Source organism: Triturus cristatus, chromosome 4_1 (assembly GCF_964204655.1).
Source record: "Triturus cristatus chromosome 4_1, aTriCri1.1, whole genome shotgun sequence".
In the NCBI taxonomy this organism is placed as follows: domain Eukaryota; kingdom Metazoa; phylum Chordata; class Amphibia; order Caudata; family Salamandridae; genus Triturus; species Triturus cristatus.
In genome coordinates this window covers 169049224-169065486 of record NC_140585.1, presented here as the reverse complement: position 1 = coordinate 169065486, position 16263 = coordinate 169049224, and the positions used below count along the sequence as shown (strand labels likewise).

General features: G+C 43.7%; 1 protein-coding gene across 1 annotated transcript in view; it reads left to right on the top strand.

The window, feature by feature from the left end:
• LPXN (leupaxin) overlaps nucleotides 1–16263 on the top strand; it is a 294439-nt gene that overhangs the window by 239960 nt on the left and 38216 nt on the right. The gene's annotated exons all lie outside the window — the stretch shown is intronic.

Here is a 16263-nt window from a genome sequence, read left to right as displayed (position 1 = left end):
TAATTGGAAGGGGCATGTTTTCTGCTTCCCATCCAAACAATGACGCTGAATGGGATTTATTAATGTTTTGTGGCCGAATTTTGGTGGTAAAAAACTATCTTTTACCAACTCCTTGATGGAGGTGGTAACCCATTCGCATATGGGAAGGGGGTTCCGCAGGGATCCTTTCCCCTTTTAGAATGGAAACTGATTATTTCCCACGGACCACTGCCAACTCTTAAAAAATGAAACTTCACAGTTCCATTTTATTCTTTTTAAGTACATTCAGTTATCCTTTAGGGAAAACGGTCTGCATTAATCTCAGCAGGCCGCCATCCCTGTGATGGCTGCGATGCCGAATGAGATGCAAATTGCGATATACCTCATTAATATTCACGAGGTAGGTCGATTTGCGACACATTAGGAATAGCTATCCAAAATGTGTCCGTTTTCTTACATTAGGAATTATGATTTCCTAAATGTGATTCAGTAAGAATTGCAAATTAGGAAATCAAATTTCCTAGATTTTGTACCTGTGACCCAGTATCATGTAAAATGGTACATTAACCCTCCGCACTACTTTATGATGAGTCAAAACTGCCACTTTGACAAAATTGCAATCTCTCCCCAGCAGCAACATTATTCACAAGCGTTATCTTGATATTTTAATTGTTGTTACACAACTTCTGTACACAAAAGGAACAATGCGGCAGGTGCTTTCAAGCCCATGTTATTTCTAAATGTAGCGCCCATCAAGGGCAGCGCACGGTGCAGCTGCACTCGTCACACTGGCCCAAAGCAGGCCCTGATTCTGGGAGTTCCATTAAATAAAATGCCTATGTGCTCCTGGGCATGTTGGTGGTGGGAATGCCTGATGGACATGTTCAGGAGGAGAGGATTCAAATATAAGGGAAAGCAGTACAGCGCTGTGGTCAAATCATGGAGGAACTTAGGGCCAACTGTATCACTGGGTTTGCAACAACAAAATCCTTATTTGTTATGTACAAAACCCACTTTTGGGGTCTGAAAAAATGAGTTTTGTGACCCATAATGAATGGCCAATTTGGAATAGGCTTCAAAGGAGCCTTCCTTGTAAATTACAATTTAGTAACCTATGTGTTAATGTTTCACAACCGCAATCCCAGTCACAAACCATTGACCAGTTATCTGCTCCTCAAAAGAGGGGGTAACTGAACCCCAAAGGGGATCAGGGTGGACGCCTCAGCTGGAGTAGGCAGTGGTGTAGGGTAACCTTTATTTTTTAAAGCAGCAGACATTCCGTTAAGGAACTCGCAATATTTGTTATTGAAAAAATCCGGTTTGAGAATGCAAATAAAGGGATGGTGGCCATTCCGGTGTTCACAGCCAATCATGGGGGATCACAAATTGTGATATGCCTAATGAATGTTACGTAGGTAGGTCATTCTGCGAGACCCTGCATGTGCGTATTTTGCTAACCTGCCTTATAATACATAGGTGAGTTAGCAAAATCGAATTCAATTTGTAAAATGACGGTGCACAATTTGCAACCATGTTTTACGATTGGAATCTTAGTACATCTGGCGCTTAATTACTAATTTGCTGGTGTTGTACATTTTAGTGACATTAGGCCAATGGGACACAAATACCACTTAAATGGTGTGTCTAGATCTCCTAAAACAATTTTACGAATGCACCAGAAAATAAGCCATGCGTGGGACCAAAGTACATACAAATGTTGTGGTCCTTTTGAAAAAATAGAGGGCTCTACAATTTGTTGTTATTAATGATTTCCTTTGGACACTTCCAGAAAAGGGAGTAGCCAGAAAATTAAAATACCCCCCTCTTTGGACCAAAGCTCTGACGACACCAAGTGAGCGGAACTTGTGAGCATCGCCTTCCCTGGAAGAGCTCCGTCGTCTCTTTCATCCAAGGTTCTATCCATTCATCCTTTCACCCTTCCATCAACTTGCTGACATCCACTATTTCACCGTTACATTCTGTCATCCATTCATTCTTTCATCCATGATTCAATCTTTCACAATTCCATCCATAGGACATTCCATCCCTCCAAGGAGACCAAAACCTTCTAAATGGGCAAATACCTCGCCTAATGAACACGTTACATTATTATCTTTCTACGGACGATACCTATTCCTGCACTCCTGGGCATTCCCCCAAGAGTGAGACTATGTGCCTTCTTGTACAATGTATCTGCCTGTTTTGATTTCTTTCCCACATGTAGCCGGGACTTTAGACTCAGTGTTTTCTTGCATTATATATAGGGCTTTCGGTTTTATGGTATTTCTTTTTTTGCCATTTCTGTCTGTATTTATCCATATTTATTTTTTGCTAATTTTTTCTGTATTTATCCATATTTATTTGGGGTTTCGTGTAAAAATTAAGCTGAAGAAGGATATTTCCACATTTATTTAACTGTAACTGATAAATATGCACTCATGCTTGAAAGTCTGCCAGGTTTCAGTGCTGTGAATACCTGCAGAAAGATAAATCAGTGCACTTATATGAAAATATGCACATTTCAGTATCAACCTTGTGCATATCTACTGCTGTAAAAGCCTCTTCACTAAAATTCCTTTCTTTTTTAACCCCCTTATCTATCAATCCACACGTCTATTGGCCTGGCAGTCATGGGAGACGGTCTTTAGAATCACTCAAAAAGCAACTCAATTTCCGTTTTTATCCACAATTAAAAATAAATACAGACAAGAAAATGAATGTTTTCTGTCTGTATTTATCTGTAAAAATTAGTAAAAACGGAAAACAGGGAGCCTTAATTATATATCCCCTATTTTCCTCAATTGATCCCTCCCTTCCCATCGCTTTGTACACCACCCTTAATACTGTAAAGCGCTCTGATACCCTCACGGGTCTGGTTCGCGCTCTATAAAACGATAAAATAAATAAATAATTATTAAAATAAATAAATATGTGTCCGTTCGTCCATCCATCCATCCTTCCTGTCACCCTTCCTATCTGTCTTTCACCCTTTCTAACTTGTATTCAGTATTCCTTCCTTCTCTCCCTGTCTATCTACCCATCTTTAGTTCTTCCTCACTCCCACTTGCTCTCCTATTGACGCTGGCATTCCTTTATAGCATCTATCATGAGCTTGTGTCTGCAGAGTTGTTGACAGAAGATGCCCAGAAAGGACCCCACACCCACTATAGCTTCTAAAGCGGAGGGTTCACGACACCCCTGCATCCAAATAAATAATTGGTTAAATATATGCATAGGACAAGTAATGGTAATGGTGCAGTCAACAGCATGATTCGAATTCAGTTTCAAATTCAACTTGTGGGGATTTGGTTTGATGGTCTGCAGGAATCATCTGAAGCTTGCTTGAACAATCCATCTCCAATGCTTTTACTTTTGTTGCATTATTGGTCTCACTGGGTTTTGTGCACATTTTCACATTCCTCTCAGCATGATCATTTTGGGCAGTGCAGCTGGTTTGCTGTGTAGCCTACTACTTATCTTCATCGATATGCTGTGTTGTACTACTAATGGTTCTTGGCTGTTCCATGTTACCATACAATGCATCTTTCCCAATGAAACTCTTACCTGGTTGGGAAAACAATGACTATCTTCCCATCCCTTCTCTTTCACTTTTTTCCAGAATGCTTTTGTTGAAGCCTTAGCAGTTCCTTTCCAAGTTTAGCCACTGCAAAGGCCAGCGATAAATCTGTCAATACCAACAAAAAGTTCAATGCTCAAAAGCAGTCTACAGACTGTTATAAACCAAAGGGAGACAGGGAAGCATATTTTGACTCTGTAATGGTAATGAGGAATCTGGATAATTTATTAAACACATTAGCAGGTCCTAGCAGGCCACCTTCTTTCTAAAGTAATGTGGCCATCTCATGCCAAAGAACAATGTGTATGGCCACAACGATCTGTGTCTACCATCTATGAACTAGATTTGATTATAACATATGGAGGAAATGGAATATTGTTCGAGTTGGGTACTACCTATCTCAAGGAATAGTGACACTATCCTATCAGGGTGAACCCCAAAATTCACTAAATTAACATGAGACCAGGGGCCGAATTACAGAAGGTGTGCCCGGGGCGCAGCGGTTGTTTGCGCCCGCTTTGTGTGCCCCAGGGTGAACTTTGGTATTACAGAAGGGACCGCAGAAACTTGTGCACCACCTTCTATAATACCGATAGCGATAGCCCACTTAATGTGCCAGGGCTACCTTCAGAGGGTGTTGCCTCGTTTGCATGGGAGCGTGGCTCATGCAAATGATGGAATCTCTTTGCCTCTGCACCCACATAAAAGGTGGCGCATTCTCCGTGCGCCCCTTGAGAGCAGCCATCTAGTGGAGGGGGAAGAGGGTCCCGTGGACCCCCTCAGACATCCCATTTAAAAGTGCAGGCGGGTAGCCACCTGCACAGTGAAACACGGAGTGGCTGCTTCAATGCCGCTCCGTATTTCACTTGAATGCGCCGCCCCTATGGCAGCATGAGTTCACGACTGCCCTGGAGGCAGCGCATTCTATGTAATAGGGTGCACTTTCTCTGTTTGCACCAGGCACACCTGTTTTAAGGTGCATCAGACGCAAACAGGGAAAGTGCGCCCTTATACATAATATGGCCCCAGACAGGCTTACCTTAAGGCAACGTGTAAAGTATTTATTCAACATCAAAAGAGCACTGAGGTTAAACACGAAACAATGAAAATCTCAAACCAAATTTCAAAATTAGAGCACAGTTTAATGGACAGAATGGCACAAAAAGCGCTAAAATCATGAAAGGGAATTATAAACATGATTTATTAAAGTTTTAAGTTAACATAGTGCCAATAAGCAGCAATTGCTAATATCTGCGGTAGACCAAGACCTAGTTAATCCTTGCGGCTGACTGCAGTGTATCCTGAGGTCATATACAGTGAAGGATTTTACCTTCCAACTTAGGCCCTGATTTAGAGTTTGGTGGACTGGTTACTTTGTCACAAACATGAAGAATATCCCTTCCTGCACAAAAACCATCCTGCCTGTAACATGGCCACCCTTGCAGAATGGCGCATGGATGCCGCAAGGATGCCTGCAATTGTGCTAAGCAGTACACGGTGCACCAGCTCTAAGAGAGAGCACAGATGCTGTATATCTTAGTAGACATGGTGCATTTCTGCTCTTTCCCATTACAGAAATACAATGCAGCAAGTCGCCTCGGGGGAAATTGGCGAGGCAGGGGGGACACTCTAAAATACTTAGGTCCCAAACTATGGACCGTGCTTGCCCTCGGTGTCAGAACTGCCACCCACTTAGAGCTTTTCCAAAACAAAGTCAAGACCTGGCTATTTCAGTTTTCTGATAGTGGTCTTTCTAATCTATTTGTGTTAGAGTTATGAAGCCCTTTTTTGGGCAGCAATGCGCTTTGTAAATTCAAAATCTAAATGTAAAAATATGGGCCATTTGTACGAAGCATGTTTGCCATTACAAACGGCCCGATTCGCAAAATCGGGCCATTTGCGATAGGAAAAATGATTTTCTGATGTACAAACATCTAAACTGTGATTCTTAAAAGCCACAGTTTGGGTGTAGAAATCGCTATTTGGAAGGGGTGTGTTTAAGGTGTCCCTTCCAAATAGCTATTTCGAGTGTTATGTATCAATGTTTAGCAACCGAATGCGGTGACAAAGCCTTGATATATTACCACAGACTCAAAGTTGGTTGTAATGCATTCACAAAAAGGAAAGGTTCCCAAAGGTACCCCTTCCGCTTTGTAAATGGTTGAAAAATATTTTTTAAGAGCAGGCGGTGGTCCCACGGACCACTGCCAGCTCTTAACAAATGAAATCAAAACAGTTCTTTTTTTATTGAAACACATTCCATTTATCATTAAGAAAATTGGTTGTATTTCAACAAAAAACAGAACCTTTATTCAAAAAGCAATAACAGGCAGGATGGTCTGCTGACCTCAACAGGCCACCATCCCTGTGATGGCGGGCATTTCTAATGTTCATGAGGTAGGTCTCTTTGTGACGTACTAGGAATCAGACGCGTCACATACATAATGTATAGCGATTTCCAAAGAGCAATTCCGATAAAATCACTATTTGGAAAATCGCTATTCCAAATCTTTGTACATGATTGTGTGAAATATTGGTACATCTGCTGTAAAGTCTTTTCGCCTGTTAAATTCTGGCAGGTTTGACCTGACGATGTTTAATGGAGGGTGGTAACTTTATCAAACACAGCAACTACCGACGGCGTAGCATAGCACCACTAATAACGACAAAACCTGTACCATTGTTATCGCAAAGATTGCAATTTAACCGGCCATTTGTAGTCAGGTGCCTAGTGGTTGTGCACAAAGAGCTGAGTCGGTGTTGAGCAAAACTATGAACCATTGTCATGTGCCAACTAGAGAAGGGGGGCACCAGACACCCCTCAGACTTGCAGAGCTGTGTTTCTGGATTCAAATTTGGGCTTCCTTTCCTTATCGAGGACACGCCTACTCAATCTTGAGTGTGAAAAGAAGGCAAACAGCAGAGAACATACCAAGTCAGCAAAGAGAGTGATGAGGTGATATTCTGGGAGGTAAAATGCTGGAGGGAAGACTGGATTGTGGTTGTCTTATGGCAAGATCTCTTGTGAAGTCCCTTTTATCTTCCCTAGGTTCTAGCTTTGTTTCTGTAATTTTACCAGTTTAAGAATCTAAGAGTCCAAAGGTTTAAAATGCCTCATGTTGAAGTTGACGTACTTGTTGGTAGCAATGCCCACTCCATGAAGTTGGACGAAATGGTGCCTCTCCTGGGCAAAAGCTTCTTTTTGATTCTCAGGTGTGTAGCTTTTTTTTTTAGATTTAATTCAGACTCAAGGTGCATTCTTTCTTTAATACGTCACAGAGTGATTATGTTTGCTACATTTTAGCCTAACCTGCAAACAAGTAAGTAAAAATAAAACAAAGCACTCAAACTCCCTTGATGTCTACAGAGTGTTATTGACCTATATGGAAATATCAGATGAACATTGTGTGACTTTAAGACCATGACGTTTCTTAGTAGCTGGCCTATTTAGACTCTTTCTTTGGCTCTAACTCCGATGCTGGTTTCAGGATGTGTTCAGGACAGACCCGCAGTTTCCTACACACAGGTGAAGGGGTTGCCAATGTTAGAGAACTCGAGGGCTGCAACTTGAGTCACACCTCACATTTTGTCACTGTATGGTGCAGGTGGGAGTTGCAGGTTCAGTGAACTTCTTCTGGAATACATTTGTGTAAGTTATTGAAAGGTTCACAATAGATTCAGAAGTGCTACAGTATTAAAACATATTTAAGGTGTATGTCGTATTCCTCTCATATGCTGCCATGCAGCATTGTTACTCCTCAAAGCTAATAACTGGGACCTGGAAGGGGCATTTGAGGGTTAATCCCAGTGTAATGACTACTCTTCATTACTCACAGTACTACTCTCTCTTTCTGCAATCCAATCCAGAGGTAGAATAACCTTGACAGTGTTTGCAAGGAGTGTTACAAGGAATAGTAAGGCTCAGAGTAGAGAGGTAACAGTAAGAAGTCTGGTCTTACTGCCACACCAGGTAATTAAAATGACCTCTTCAAAGAGACCCATGTTGAAGCACTACATTATGTCCAGAAACTGCCTAAAAGGTGCATACTCTTAGTTTGGAGGGGTGAGCTAGACTGCCCATAAGGACACAATGGGTTACCTTGTAATTACCTAATCTATGGTAAGATATTCTTTACTGTAACCCTGCCATAGCAGTTTAAATATTAAAGAACAAGGGAAAGCAGTGGCAATCTGAACAGACTACTAGGGAATTGATATCAGAAGGGGTAAAGAATAACTGTGAAAGCAGTTAAAGTTAAAGTGATCTTTCATTTGCGCATTGTAGCAAAAGGGTTCCGCCTGGGATTTACCCAGTTTTATGACTCTTAATGTAAGTGAGTCTCACTAACTGAGTCTCACTCATGGTAACCTCACAGTAATTGGACTGTGTCAGCTGCCAGTGTCCACCTTTTAAGATAAGGCTTCTGCTGCAAAGTAAGGATAAGAGACACAGGGTTTGTTACATGTGAACACATTAGCAGCCCCTGTGCGGGCTGCGCATATAAGACTACCTTTGTGCGCAGCCCTGTATCTGCGCACAGGTAGACTGTCATAAAAGTGACTTTACAAAGATTAGTACTGATGGGTACTGACATGGGGGTGGCCTTATAATATTAGGGGGCATCCATAGTGTAGGACTGTAGTGCTTATTGAGATAAGTAGTGTTTTCTTTGTATTATAGAAAAAGGTAACATCTGCCTAAAGTAACTTTTTGCACAGCCACAAAGAACATTGTGCTATCAAACTGAGGTTAAACATGTCCACTGGGCTTGAGTTTGTAGTCCCCAATAACCCAAATCTACATCATATGGGTGTAGGAAGCTGGCTCTGTATATACTATACAAAAGTAAGGTATAGTGTACACAGAGTCCAGTGGATCCCCAAAGGTAAGCAGAGGTAAAAGTAGATAATACCTTACTCTCTATTTGTGGTAGTGTGGGCGAGCAGTAAGGCTTTATCAGAGGGAAGTGCTCATCATTTGTTGTACACGCTCAGGCAAGAAATGATGTCACACACTCAAGGACTGAACTCCGACTAAATTGTTTGCAGAGAAAAATATTTTTTTCTAGTATTTTATTTTTTAGAACCAATCCAGGCCTGGTACAATTAGGTACTAGAATACTTTGCAAGAATAATGCAGTCCAATACAGTTTGGATGCAGTTGTGTGCAATTAGATTGATTACAGATAAGAGGGTTGTTCATAGAATAGTTGGAATCACTTTTCAGCTACTTTTCTTACACAGCAAGGTATCCCTAGATACCAGAGAATATGTAATGTTACATCTCATGCGCTACAACGCATGCGATTACAACACGGTCATTACAACAACTGCGTTGTTACATTGCAAACCATTACATCGCAAGTTGTTTTTACGACTTACTGTAGGGGGCGCGCTGGACTAAGGAATAGTATAATTTACTATTCCAACTCCAGCGTGTTCAACAGTACGTGAGGTGTTAGAATAGTAAATTAAACTATTCCTTGGTTTAGTGCGCCCCCTACAGCAAGTCGTAGAAACGACTTGCGATGAAATGGCTTGCATTGTAACAACGCGGTTGTTGTAACAACGGCATTGTAATCGCGTGCATTGTAGCGTATGCGATGTAAATGCTGTTTCCCGATACCAGGCTGGTACATTTCCTAGGAGAAAGGAAAAGAAGGTAATGTGCTTTGCAATATCAGTACAGTTTTGCAGTATTACCCACGATACACACTATGGGGTTGATTACGATGTCATCTGGAAAGGCTCCGGAAGGCATTCAATTCTTCTGAATCCAATTCGGATCCTGCTTTTCCTACCGACTCAGACTCTTTTCCCATTGAGCGATTACGATGGCTGGAAAGCGTTCGGACTGTCTGACTCAGTTCCTAAAGGCATTGTGAGTAACTGAATCGGTTGTTCTGAAATGAATCGGCTGTTGCAATCTAAATTTGGGGGCCCTTAGCAGGCCACCCTTCTCCCGGGGCCCTCTGAATCAGGCCCGTGGGGGTACCCCTGGGTCCCCCCTACCTATGCATGCACAGTGTGGCAGGCACCATGGGGCGCCCACCACAGGGTGCAAGGTTTTCCCCAACCATCCCTTTTGTCAATTTGAGCCTGTATTCTCGTTCGGAACACAGGGTCCCATTGAAGTCAATGGGAGTCTGACAAATCATATCTGGAAGCATCCGGATGCATCATAATCGCTCGGTTGGACCCCCAGATCCAAGTCATTTGGAAAGCATTCCGGAAACCGAATCGGTCAGAATGCTTTCTGGATGAGATCATAGTTGGCCACTTAATCTTGTGTGAACAAAACTGGAGTTACAGGTTAGTGAGTAGGATTCGGTCAGATGGGCACTCGAGTAGCACCGCCAGCGGCACAGAGGCAGCCGGGTGCAGTGTGCAGGGACCACAAGTTAGCAAACAGGCTAAGCACGTCATTGGTTTGGGGACTGGGGGCATGCAGGCCGTGAAGTTGGTAAAACAAAAGCTCCTGAGGTCAAGGTCAGCCCTGTAGGGCCCAATGGCCAGCACAAGAACTACACCGCCAGCGGCACAGGGGCGGCCGGGTAAAAGATGCGGGCATCAGGGTTCCCAAAGTTTCTCAGTGGAGACCGTTGGTCTTGATCTCGGCTGCAGATTCGGTCGGGGTTCCTGGAAGGCTGTCAATGACTGAAGGAAATGGGGTTTTTGGGAGTTGTTGTCTTGTGACCGCAAGCATTTGTAGATGGACGGTCGTGGTTGGTGTTCTTGGACCGCTTCAGTTAGAGAGTCGGTCTGGATATTGCCTTCAGTCGCTGTCAGAGTGGACCTTCCAGTTGAGGGCTGTAGGCTTGGTATAGGAGCTTGTAGAGGTTCAGGGAACACCGGGATCCAGGCTAGGATCGTCGGCGGGACCTTCTTAAGGTATTGGGTCAATCGGGCTTGGCTCGGAGCACCGGGAGCAGAGTCGTGGAGGTCCTACGGAGTTGGCCGGAGTCAGAGTCGGTTGGTTTTGAGCAAGTCCGGTGCTCACGGAAGACAAAGTCTTTTGTATTGTGAAGACAGTGCATGTTCTCCAGGGTTTTGAGGGCTGCTTGCTGCCGGACACACCAAGTGTCTGCTTGAGGAGTCCGAGGTTGGGACAGGCCGGTAGGCCTCGGTACAAGTCATTAGGTGTTCTCCTTTTCTTCTTTCAGTGTGGCTGTTCGTTCCTTCTTCTTCGTGCTTCTTCTTGTTGGCTCTGGTCTGAGGAGGCAAGGTTCAGGTTGCCCCTAAATACTAAACTTTGGGGCGTTACAGGTAGGTACAAGTCGGGACCAAAGGTCCCTTTCCTTGAGGTGGGACATCCCCTATTATGCCACCCTCCGAAGGGAGGGGTGCATAAGCCCCACTATGGTTGGCTGGGTCCCCCCATCTGCAAGATGGCGGGGACTGAGACTTGTGCTTCACCTCGCCACCCTCACCTGAGGGGTGGGGTTAGCGAAAGGTGGGCACACCTCTCTTTATATCTTGGTGTTCCCACCAATTCTCCTACCCAAAGTGGGGTCAGAACTTGTAGGGGCCAGTTGCTGGGAGCAACAAATGGCTGGGGTAGCTCACAAAGATGACAAGCCTTTGAAGCTTCCCCTTCGTGGAGCCTGCCCATCCTGATGGAGGAGGCTTGGCACCTCGTCCCAGGATGTGCTTTGTTCCAGGACCCCGGGAGCAGCAGTCTTTTGGCCCAGAGGTCCAGAAACATGTCTGGTGGTGGCAACTGGTGAGCAGCCACTCAGCCAGGACACTAGAGTTAGGTCATTTTTTCAGAGGGCATTTCTAAGGAGCCCTCTGAGTGCATTTTTCATTAAATCCCTCACTGACATCAGTGTGGGTTTAACGTGCTGAGAAGTTTGATACCAAACTTCCCAGTTTCCAGTAAAGCCGTTATGGAGCTGTGGAGTACGTATTGACAAACTCCCAGACCATATACTCTTTATGGCATTACTGCACTTACAATGTCTAAGAATTGACTTAGACACTGTAGGGGAACAGGGCTCATGCACCTGTACCCTCACCACTGGTATAATGCACCCAGCTAGAGGGGTGGCTTACCTATGCCAGGGTAGTGGGTTGTAGGCAAAGCACACAGGGATGTGTGTCATGCTGACTCTTCACTTTGTTCTGCACCAAAACAGGCAGCCTGCAAAGGCAGTGTGTGTGTGTAAAGGCACAGGACCTCTAAGGGTGGCACAATAAGTGCTGCAGCCCTTAGAGGCCTTCCCTGGTCACAGTGCCCTTGGTACCTAGGGTACCTTTTCAAATGGGCTTACATGTGGCCAGAGAGTTGCCAATTGGGTTTTACAACAGAACAGTTAAGGGAAATAACAATTGGCCCTGGTTACCTGATTGGCAGGAGCCCAGGGCACACTCAGTCAAAGCACATCAACATTTAGGCAAAAAGTGGGGGCAACCATGCAAAAATGGGCACTTTCCTACACTGGGACTTCAGGATTAGTCATATTTGTCAGTCTCAGCTCATAATTGAGTTCCAGGTCTTTGTCCCCCTACTGATCCAATTTAATTACTCTGCTCCTCAGCAAAGGGAACAAATGCCTCCCCACACGAAGGGATCAATCAGTAGTGATTGGCTCAGCTCCTGGTAAAGGAAAGGGAGGGAAAGACATCTGCATATTTTGTATTCATTTGCCACACTGGACCTGTGCTGGGATAGCCTAGACCCATTGGATCAAAGGAGGGAGCTCAGAACTCTGGAGCCAACTCAGAAGGGGCTTGTGTTTGAAGTTTTGGTTGGAATGAGTAAGTCTATGTTGTCAGCTAGTGGTAGAGCTGAGTCCCTTAGAATAATTTTTACTAAGGAAAACGTTAAGTCACCATTTTATATTGTTTTAGAATGCTGTACAGGAGGGTGGGAGCACCGGTGGAGGGATTATGTGACATCAAATGATTAGCCAGGGTTGCCTTGCCTCTAAAACCTTCCCCTGCACCAGGGAGACACAGTTGGGAAGACACTGAACCTGGGAGGTGACAATGGCAGAGGAATGTCCAGATGAAAAGAGAAGCCACCTGATGCCCTGCAAAGATGGATTAAGCATTTTTGACTCCAGCTGATCCCTAGGACTAGGGTGAGCCTAACCTGAGCCACGAAGATTGGCTCCCTTACGCCCCTTAAGGACCAGTTAGGGGAAATAATCTGGACTTTACTGCCTCCCCCCGGGTGCCCTTAAAGATGATAAAAGGCTCAGGGGTGTGGGGAGTGTGGCAAGTATGCTGTTTTGCTGGCTGGTGGCAGAGGGACTGCTCAAGATGCCCGCACCGGCAGGAGAATGGTAAGGGGAGCCCGCAGACGAAAAGCCTGATGCAGGGAGCCAGAAAATCCAGCTGCCCGCAAAATGCCCCCCTTCAGAGACAAGGAGGCCTGATGAAAATGCTATGGTGATTAGGCCTGGCTACAAGGAGCAAAATGAGCACACAACAAAGGCTGCACCGAGCAAGCAGGAGTGGAAGTGAATGGTGCTAGCTCGTGCACCAATCAGGAAGGCATGCATGAGCCAAGCAGGTGATGAATGATTCCGGCTTTAGGTGCCTCAGCTAGGACTGGGACACCCCCAACCGGCCCACAGCTTCAATCAAGAGCAGCAAAGACGCTCAACAGATTCTCTCTAGCTGGCATGGACTCCACCCCCCCCGCCCCCCATAATTCCCCATGAGGGTGCCTTTATCTATTTTCTTTTGCCTATTGTGCCCCAAAGAAGGACGGAGCGCCACCAACGTTATGCACAAGTGTTATGGGGGAGGCTACAGGAGTTGCAGTTGCCCTCCTGGGAGTTTTTTTTTTTATATACTAACTCATATAAGGTTCTATTTATATTCTATACTAAGCCTCCTGGGGCCAAAAAATGATAACTTCAGGAAAGTTTTGCTTTCATTTCAAGCACTCCCAGAGATGGAGCTTTTCTTGTTGTTCTCCGGAGCACAGTGACACCTAATGATTGGTCCTATGGATGCATCATATGGCCTATAAAATTGAAGAAAGACTATGACACACATGAATACTATTGATTATTAATCATGTGTTTATTAATTTTAATACTGGTGTTATATTGCAACATGACATGCTGTTGATTTTATTAATGTGGTAACACCCTAACAAAGTCAGTGAGCTTACTTTACACATGCTGATACCTCTTATAATGTGTTCCAATTGACAACACATAATGTGAATAGTCTTATTGATGTGGTGACCTGTTTAAAACGTCAGTTTGCCTGTTTTATTAAAAAAGACACCCCCTTCATTGTGATTATGGGATTGGGGTCCCACGAGGGTGTAATGTGATATGATAGTGTCACCAAAGGTATTTTTCTCTTTCTGATGTGCATATTTGTAATTTAATGCATAGTATTTAGCAGTCTCTGTGTAATAAAAGTGTTTTACCTTTTTAAAAGAAAGAGCACTGATTGGACAATAATTGACGGTGTGGATTGTTGCTTGTCAGTAAATTAGGATTAGTAGTTCACACCACCTCCTCTGAGTAGGCCTTGAACTGCCCTGTTTCGGTATCCTGAGAGAGTTAAGCACTACAATTGGGTACTTGGTTCCAGGAAATAAGACAATTGCAGACATATTATTTGTGAAGGATGTATTTTATTCACAGCAAATCACTCAATTCCTTACACATATTTATTGTATGTATGCGATGGAGTTGAGTGATAGGCTTCTAAGGGCAAAACAATTAAACATACATCGATGCAACTCTAGCTGGGCCCCCTTTTTGTTAAGACTTTCTCTCCTTCATGGGGTTGTATGACGTTACTACGCATTCCGTTGTAACGCATGCCTTTACCACGCATGCGTTACAACGCGAATGCTTTCTCCACGCATATCCTTTACCACGAAAATGCCTTTAACACGCACATTTTTACTACGATTTTCGTTGTTTAAATATGCATGTTAATGGCATTTTCATTTTAGAGGATATCGCCCTTCACTGCTAATTAACCTTTATATTTTACCCTTATAATTTTCCCCTGTCCGACACCACCCCCTCATTCCCCCTTACCTCTCTACATTGTCTTAACTCCAAGTACTTCCTATTTACGTTTAACGTCGTGAAGAGGAAGTGTCTTTCCGTTTCCTCTTACGACGTGGATTGCCTCCTCATCTTATTTCTTCTATTTCTAAAAATAACGGAATTCAGGTGCGTTTTTTCTTTTTTTTTGTGAAGAGACCCCCCAAGCCCCCTTTTTTTTTACCAGTTTTTTTTAGTTTTGGAGGGGGGGTGACCCCCCCAAGCCCCTCTTATTTTTTTTTACCTTAAACACACATTCCTTTACTACGTATCTCGTAGTAAAGGTATGCGTGGTAAAGGCTGTTCGTTGTAACCACGCATGCGTTGTAATGCATGCGTGGTTATTGTTAGGCGTGGAAACGGCCGCGTTGGAGTGGCCGTTTCCCCCTTCATGGATGTTTGGTTGTGCTTTCATTGACTAAAACCAACTAAGGGTTGACTACAACATGGCATTCATGGTGCAAAGTGGCACAACTGCAGCTTAGAACAATTTTACAACACTAAAGCTTTCTAGAGATGGAAGGTCACCTCTCGGCAATGCCACAACCACATAGAGCCCCCAAGGGTTAAACTCTTGTTATTTCATGCAAAGAGGCATGCCAGGAGCCCAACAGCTCAAACACCCCTGGGTTTTGGTGCAAAACTCTGGCTTTGCAACAGGGCCTAAATGTATTAAGATGTCATGCAACGAAACAGCAAACATGCAAATAGATAATCCACGAGGAGAAATAAAGATATTTCTTCTTTTTACAGCACCCTCAGACAAGTGCACCCCTTTGGTGCAAACACATGTTTACAAGTCTGTTGGGTGTGCTAACCGGGTTCCTTGCACGGAATTTGCTGCCGGGTTGACTGCTCAGCTGGATGTTAATAAAGAAGCTCCGTTTTACCTCGGTTGTCGTCCTCTTTTCAAAGTCTTTCTACATATGGGCTGTGTTGCATTCCTTTATTTTTACAAAGCCTGACAAAATGGGCTTTGTGTGTCTTTGTAAATCCTAAAATAGAATTTGAGTTTGTGCTGCTCTGAAAAAGTGACACAACCCCTATGCAAAATCTTAGCAAATCTGGGCACAAACATTAACAGCAGTGAAACAAGCCACAAGCAACCGATTAGGGGTCCATCTCCTGATACAGCGAATCATAATATGTGAGCGAAAGCACACATCTTATGTGGCGGACTGCTGAGGGTTTTTCATGTAGGAGTTTGTACTGTAGGATGTACTTCGAGTTCAGGTCCTATGTTAATAGTTGTACTCTGACACTGCTTAAAGAGATAGCAGCAGGAAACAAAATAATGAGAGAGGAAACAATTCATTCAACATTGTATAAATATAATAAAAACATGTTCTATGTATGTTATGTTATGTTATGTTATGTTATGTTATGTTATGTTAGCAGATGTTTTATAGTGGACTTTGGATACTGAGGAAATCGATGTGCAGTAGGGAAGGTGCCAGGTGCCAATGGGGTAGACCTGAACATTGAAAGGTTTTTAAATCTTAAACATAAGATCATGCATTATTGACCTTATTAAACGATGTCTTACATTTCATCCTTTGACCTAGGGTAAAATACCTGTCACACATAAATGAGCACTTTTGAGAGATGGCAATGTGTAGCAATGTATATTGGAGAAGTCCCAAGTATCCAAAATGTGCATAGTCCAATCAAGTTACG